Raw genomic sequence first — 8,643 nt, forward strand, 5'->3', positions numbered from 1 at the left:
GTGTGAGAAATAAGAGAAAGGCTACAGGGATCGGACTAAGCCACCAACCTGGTCACACAGATGGTCCAGTTTCCATGCTGCAGTGAAGTATGTGAAGCATAAAGACAGCCAGAAAAGAAGAGCTGAAGGAACTCCTGAGGGATAAAATGTGCCCTCGTGTGGGATATCCCCAAATCTTACGGAGCTGAAGCTAAGTATAAGGGCTGTTTGGTTTATATGTTTTGGTCCACTTACATGAGGTAGGTAATGACTTTCTAATTTTCACTGAAACTTATCTATCAGGGTAACTTGTTTTTCCCCAGTGATTGATCACTGTGTTTTCTCAAATGCAAAACCTTGTATAGCAACATCTTCCTTTATATAATAAATACATGGACAGGTATTCCTGTCCCTTTGTACTCTTTATTTTTAAGAAGATACTATACACACTTCAAAGTGGAATGGTTTTGAAAATACATCATATTGTGTTAAATACTTCCATTCTTTTAACACTCTTCAAATCAGGTACTTTGGACCCAGGATGACACATGGCATTTTATTGAAATGACTCCATGCCTTTTATTTCCTCCCCACCCTTTAAGTCATTCCTAACTTCACTAAATTCTTTGTTCCAACCATATTCTTAAGTTGTTCCCTAGATTTTAGGGATAAATATGAGCCTAATCAGGCATAGAGTTAGGTGTTTTTCCGGTTTACTTTTATTAGAAATACTCTCTAGTCTCCTAGGAAACTCAGAGAGATACAAAAGCTCAGGATTATTCTGTTTTCTCTGTATTCCTCAGATCTCGATTATTAGGGGGCACCGATCATTGGTTCTGTCTACTTTAGGAAGAAAACAGAGATAATCCCACCAAAAAGCTATTACCCTGACTTGTCAGGATGGAAACCTGGTGAAATTTAGGAATTGGATTAGTTACTCTGTAAGGAAGATGAGTAATATAAATCCAAAGCAATCTTTTAATTATATTGTGATTTAATCTAAGTAAGATATTGACCAGGTTTTCTTTTTTCACTGAACACAGGAACAGGGAGAAATTGTCATTGTATCAAACAGAATCTGAAGCTTGACATTCTTAGACCCTACCCAGAGTAAGAGTGATTAATTCTGAGTCAATCACAAAAATCAAGGAATTTCACATTTTAATAATGATTACAAAAATACCATTACATTTGTTTTGTGTTTCTGCTTTCAGAACACTTTAATACAAATTCTTACACAATTCTAAACCTGTGAAATGGGTATTATTTGCCCTATCTTAAACGGTGGGATTAACTAGTTTACCTACTGTGATAGAGATTTTATTTTACTATTTTATTTTATTTTATTTTTTAGATTTTTTTTTATTATTATGTTATGTTAATCACCATACATTACATCATTAGTTTTTGATGTAGTGTTCAACGTTTCATTGGTGCGTATAACACCCAGTGCTCATCACCACATGTGCTCTACTTAATACCCATCACCCGGTTACCCCATTCCCCCAACCCCCTCCCTTCTGTAGCCCTCAGTTTGTTTCCTGGAGTCCAGAGTCTCTCATGGCTTGTCTCCCTCTCTGATTTCTTCCCATTCAGTTTTCCCTCCCTTCTCCTGTGGTCCTCTGCACTATTCCTTATGTTCCACATATGAGTGAAACCATATGATAATTGTCTTTCTATGCTTGAGTTATTTCACTTAGCATAATCCCCTCCAGTTCCATCCATGTCCATGCAAATAGTGGGTATTCATTCTTTCTGATGGCCGATATATTTTAGATTTTAATTCCGATTTAAATTCTGGTTCCAAAAATGAAGGGGGGGAAATCGGAGGTGTAGATGAACCATGAGAGACTGTGGACTCTGAGAAATAAACTGAGGGTTCTAGAGGGGCGGGGGATGGGAGGATGGGTTAGCCTGGTGATGGGTATTAAGGAGGACACGTACTGAATGGAGCACTGGGTGTTATATGCAAACAATGAATCATGGAACACCACATCAAAAACTAATGATGTATGGTGATTAACATAACATAATTAAAAAATAAATAAAAATAAATTCTGGTTCCAAATCTAGTTAGGAATTTGGGGCACTCTGGGGAGACGGCAGTCTGAATACACACAGGCCTTGTTCCATTTCAATTCCAACTCATTTGAATTAAATAGTTATTTAGTACTTGGAGTTTGCAGGGTAGATGCCTTAGTCCCTTGCAATTCGGTAGCAAGTAGGCCAGCAGCAAAGTCTTCACCTGGAAGCCTGTGACAAATGCAAATTCTCCAGTCTCATCTCAATCTATGAATCAGAGTCTGCATTATAGAAAGATTCCCACAAGATTTGCAAAGTTTTAGAAGCTGACTTTAGACAGTGAAATCAAAGCTACAGGTTTTGGAGAGCCTGGGGACAGCATCAGGATATCCCATGACAAGGAACAGAAAATTGCTCATCCTGAAAAGTGCTTGACCTCAGAGATTATTGAGATGTGGGAGCTTGGCCCCCCATGGAGCTGAGGAGAAATTAAAAAGTTGAACTTATTCCTCTTTACCTTAACTTCTATAAGCTTGAAATGACATGGTAGCATAAGGCAAATTCCTGGTATTTTTTTAAAGATTTTATTTATTTATTTGACACAGAGAGAGCGCGAGCACAAGCAGGGGGAGCTGCAGGCAGAGGGAGAAGCAGGCTCCCCACTGAGCAGGGACCCAGATGCGGGGCTCAATCCCAGGACTCCGGAATCATAACCTGAGCCAAAGGCAGACACTTAACTGACTGAGCCACCCAGGCGCCCCAAATTCCTGGTATTTAGACAGGGTATTTACACACTGGCTGTCACCCCCAGCTGGCCCACAGAGTTGGAAACCATGGTGCTATCCACACTAGTGATATTGCCTCCGCCTACAGCAGCTGGGCATGAGCCCCAGTGAACAACCAAAGAAAATAATATGCCCAAGAGTTTTTCTGGCCCTCCACCTATGGAGACCCCAGCGGCCAGATACACTCAAAACGGGTCCCAAATGAAATAGAGATGTGTGTATCAGAGACCATGCTAGGTGCACAAGGAAGGAATCAACCAGTTGAACAAAAAATGTTAAAAGAACACTGGAGAAAAATCAGCATCATGCTATATTCTAAGTATGAAATATAAGTATTTTAAAAGTGTATTAATATCTTTTTAAACTGATTTCTGCAGAAACTACTGGTAAGATCCACAGATCTGACATCTTTGTTATAAAAGGATCAGTCTTTCTTACCATTCTCTTATGCACTGGTGATTTTTTTTTTGTGTCTAAATTATCCTGCTTGAAATTTCATTACTTGTATAAATGAATCTCTGAATATTCCTGTTGTAGAATTTGTCATTCATTTACCACCCAATCATTCCCACCCCATTTATGTGCTAAAATCTACTGATGATTTTCCACCCTGATATATGTCAGTTGAATTAAGGACATCCTTCCAAGGTTTCAACTCCTATGACATTTTCTTGAATCTCTCTATTATTTCCCATGCATTTTCTGGGTCTCCTTACCTATCAGGAGCAGAGGAGCATCCTAGCCTCCAAAGTTGGCCTACAAGATACACTCAATCTACCCTTATTTGATTGCTCCTAAAGATGAAACCTGATAATCTTATTTAAATCAAATGAGTGACCAACCCTGATTTAATGTGTTCCCTATTCCTTGAAGTATATCCACTTTAACAGATGTTAGTGATTTAACCTGAAACCATTCTTGAGAATTCAGCATCATTTAGGATCAGAAAGAATGTCTGGGGTCGTTGGATTTTCCATCTCTCTTCCCCTGTACTATATTAGTGACTTCCCTTTACATGTACAGCCAACTCTGACAAGGCAAGCTCTTTTGACTTATTTCATGTAGAACTTGTATCTAAGTGACTTGATGCTTAATATATCTGATACATTTGGGGCTTTTTTGGTGTGTGTTTTTTAAGCCCATATTATGATAAATAAGGAGTTCATAGACAAACGCAGTCATCTCACAATATTTATAAGTTTTATTATGATGGTTTTTTAAATTATAATGTTCTACTAACCATGTGATAATTTTGGATAAAACCACAGTTAAATACAACTTTGGCGGGCGCCTGGGTGGCTCAGTCGTTAAGCGTCTGCCTTTGGCTCAGGTCATGATCCCAGAGTCCTGGGATCAAGCCCCATATCGGGCTCCCTGCTCGGCAAGAAGCCTGCTTCTCCCTCTCCCATTCCGCCTGCTTGTGTTCCTGTTCTCGCTATCTCTCCCTGTCAAATAAATAAATAAAATCTTTAAAAAAAAATACAACTTTGGCATTATATGGTTATGTATTGGTTTAATCCAATGTTATAAAAATTAGACAAATAATATATTGATGTCTCTGATAAAAGATTAACATCCCATTTTTCACAATTTTTAAGTGCCTTTTCTCTCTTTCTAGTTAAAGACCCACATTGTTATTTTAGATGAGAATATCAAAAAAATTGTAATATGTGGGGTTCTTCCTATTATTTTGCATTGATGGCTTCTTCTGAAGCTTCACTTGCTGTCTATGACTGCAAGGTCAGAGGTATTAGCTCCTCGGTTGTTAAAACTATGAAGGGTTATAGACCTGAATCCATTTCCAATGCAATCTGTCTTCACAGACATTCTTCTTCATGACCCCTGCAATATTGCATCCGAAAGCTCCTGCCGTATCACACGGAAAGGAAGGACTTTGGGGGATTGTGAATGTATTTCTTGAATTCCAAGCTCTTGGAGATGAAATTTTGTCTCTGTGGATACTACAACCCTAGTCAGATATTGGGCACAAAGAGACTCAAGCCATCTTCCCCTTCTATCTGGCCAAATTCCTCTGCCTGTTTCTAAGAGCATGAAAAGCTATGAGGAAGTGTAAAGAACTCCAACAAGGTGAAAGTAAAAAGTAGAATTCAACCAAATCATACTACAAGAAATTGTTCTTGGTATTGGACAAGTACTTGAATACTAATTAATTTAAAGGACATTTAAGCTGTGAGAGTCATAAGCAAAAACCTGCTACAAGAAGGGAAAGAGTTAGAATAAGTGCATTATTTCCTCCTACGCTTTTTCTCTACCTTAAATATGCAAATTACCTTCCCTCTGGGGCTTAATTTCTAGAAAGACTTCACAGGACAAGCAAGAATGAATGTTGAGTTATTCCTCTTAAGTATTCGAAGTTGTATAGTGCCCTGTAAGATCACAATGTTTGTAGTTGATAATATTTATGAAAAGATAGAAAGACTGCTGAGTTAGTAATTATTATATTTTGTTGTTAGGCTTTTCGTATGAATTTATACTTTTTTAATATATGCCTCTTAACTCTGGGCCTCAGAGAGGAAAAGCCCAAGAAGTTAAATGAATTTGTTACTACAAAGCTAGATTAGGGAATATGTTGGGGTTTTCAACATTTCTCCCAGATCCTAGACCTCAGGATCTCCATTCTTCCTGCATAGACCTCACCTAAGCCTCTAGATGCAGACCAGGAAGCTGGAGGATGCTGAACACTGAAGACTATCTTGCAGGATCTGCTATCTAGATGGAGAGGGGGCCAAGTGCCAGGCTCACCTGCACCTACCCAGGTCCAGGAATTAGAGCAAGAAGAACATACATACATACATACGTACATACATACATACATACATACATAAATAAATAAATACTGTAGGACGCCCCAGAAAGTTCCCACTCCACTTCCTAAAGTAATTTGAACAGAAAGGTTGCCTAAACCAAGGAGGTAAGGTTGCTGTAAATCAGTTCCCCAAATTTCACAGGGATCAGAACTACCCAGACAGTACAAGGTGCCAGTCTTCTCCATAGAAACTCTGCTTTAGTTGATTTGGGTTAGGACTCTGGAGTTTTTAAATTTATAGTTTCTTATTTATTGTTTTATAATGCTCCAGGTAATTCTTAGATCCAGGCAAGGTTTTGAATCACTGCTCCATTGACAGCAAGGAAATCCTCACCACTGACAATAGAATGGGAACTAATGGGTTCATTACCATTTTGTGCAAGACTATGCAAAACCCTTCATTTTTCTTTAGTATATTATATCCTCATTTTATAGATGAAGCAACTGAGGCACGGGGATATTAAAGCCCAAGGTATCACAGCAAGGGATTAGTAGAACAGAAAGATACCCTCCCTCTCTCTCTCTACCTCATTCTGCCTTCCAGATCGGCTTTACATCATGTCACTTTTATAAGATTAGAGAAGAAGGATACTATTAATATAAGTAATTTCCTTTTAGTTTGGCAGTGTTTAACATTTCGGCTTCATGTACACTCCTATATTCTAAACTGAAGCCCCTAGAGCCTTAGAAAGAAACCCAGCAATATCAGATATCAGCGGAAAGGTCTCATTGTGTTTACTGAAAATCCCATCACCCGTTGCCATGCTGAGCTGAAGCCGTGTTATTCTCTCATTGGCAGGCCATTTATCACTCCCCACTAGCCATCAATAATTGATTAGGAAGATTGGATTCAGCACAATGCAGAGCAGCCCATTTTATCAACATAGAGTACAGTTTGTGTCAAAATGTGGTAACCCCTGGGTTTCTCTGCTTACTCATCTTTGATAGACTATCTGGAGATTTGTACTTACTCCTCTCACACCAAGAGAGAAAGGGAGGATTGGGTAAAAGGGAAAATAAGCAGCTGGTTCTGTTATGCCAATACTCCTAAAATAACATGCTCCTGGCCATGTGTATTTCCCACCCTTACCTAAAAACAAGGAAGAATAAAAGGATGCTTTAGGTCACAGAGCCAACCCCACAGGGTTTTGAAGACAAAACCTACAAGCCATTCCTTACATTCCCTGGCAGGGTCTAGGGATTCTCCACCCAGTTTCTTCTCCCATCAGAACTACCCGCTATCTTCTCCCTTCCCACCTTTCTGCTTCCACAAAACCCTGTTGCAATGTAGCACCCAAGCTTGCCAGCTTCTGTGCTGACTGAAGACAAGTGCGCAGGTCATTTGGAATGAGAGCAACTAACACTACGTCGGATGTGCTAGCTAAGTGCTTTAAACGGGATAACTCGTTCGTTTCTCAGGGCAGTTCTAGGAAATAGGTACATTTTTGTCTTCTCCAAGTTACAAATGATTCAACTAGAGCAAGAGAGGTTTGAGAACTCTGTTCTATCCAGACTGTAAACAAGGTTGGTGCGGACCTAGAGCCTGCATTCTCTTACATCACTGGACATTTCCTCCAATGCTTCTCTGTTAACGAGGTTTGTGAGCATCACCCCGCCCCCCATAAGCCCCTCCAGTGCCTGCTCTCCATACTGGAAGGTCATCTTTTGTCCTTGACCTTGATTATAAAGTGTTTTCTCTTTTCCCTAGAGACTTACGTTTACTCCCATATGTTTGTATGTATGATGGTGGCTGTCAGTTGGTGTGGGGCTAGGGCTGGTGGCTTCTTGAAAGCAAGACTTTGAGGCATTTTTCTGTTCTCTTCCCCTTACCCATCCCTTACCCAGCCCACCAGCTCCCCCTCTTCTCATGATAAGAGTGGCTGAGGTAATAACTACCAGCACCAACAGCAGCCAGGTCAGATCACAACTAGCTGTCAGCCTTCAGTAATATTTTCTCTTGATATCAGCAAATATGATCTGTGTGCATAAATAATATAAAATTAAAGATTTAACTTCTTTCAGAATATGCATCTTTGGAGAAATGAACAAACTTTTGAGCTTAAAGATTGCCCAAGGCCTTTTGAATAATTTCTTCCACTCATTTAGGAAGGAAGAAACATTATGTTATTACTTCTATTTTTATTCATTTTTGCTTTGGTAGTATGATCAAGGGCCTAAGCTCCCCCTTGATGCCCTAATTTTTTTTTTTAAAGATTTTATTTCTTTGACAGAGAGAGAGAGCACAAGCAGGGGGAGTGGCAGGCAGAGGCACAGAAAGAAGCAGGCTCCCCGCAGAGCAAGGGAAGCCCGATGTGGGACTCGATCCCAGGACCCCAGGATCATGACCTGAGCTGAAGGCAGTTGCTTAACCAACTGAGCCACCCAGGTGCCCGATGCCCTAATGTTAATAGGACATATAAGCACTCTTCAAAGAGGTAGTGATGCTGCTCACCCCTGAACAATCTTGCAAGTGTGTATCTTCCCTACTTTTCCCTAAAGCCTAGCTGCACACACACACACACACACATAGACACACACTTCTCTATATACACACATATATACACACATGTGTATGTGTGTGTATGTGTGTGTGTGTGTGCAGCGAAGCCAGTGACTAATACTGCCCTTTGATGGAGGCAAATCTCGCTCCAGAACTTACTCTATCATAAATCTTTTTTTTTTTATATTTTTATTCTTATGTTAATCCCCATACATTACATCATTAGTTTTAGATGAAGTGTTCCATGATTCATTGTTTGTGCATAACACCCAGTGCTCCATGCAGAATGTGCCCTCCTCAATACCCACCACCAGGCTAACCCATCCTCCCACGCCCCCTCCCCTCCAGAACCCTGTTTGTTTTTCAGAGTCCATCATCTTTCATGGTTCGTCTACCCCTCCGATTTCCCCCGCTTCATTCTTCCCCTCCCGCTACCTTCTTCTTCTTCTTTTTTTTTTCTTAACATATATCGCATTATTTGTTTCAAAGGTACAGATCTGAGATTCAACAGTCTTGCACAATTCACAGCG

Source organism: Leptonychotes weddellii, chromosome 3, assembly GCF_054177405.1.
Source record: "Leptonychotes weddellii isolate Sample4059 chromosome 3, ASM5417740v2, whole genome shotgun sequence".
NCBI classification, from domain to species: domain Eukaryota; kingdom Metazoa; phylum Chordata; class Mammalia; order Carnivora; family Phocidae; genus Leptonychotes; species Leptonychotes weddellii.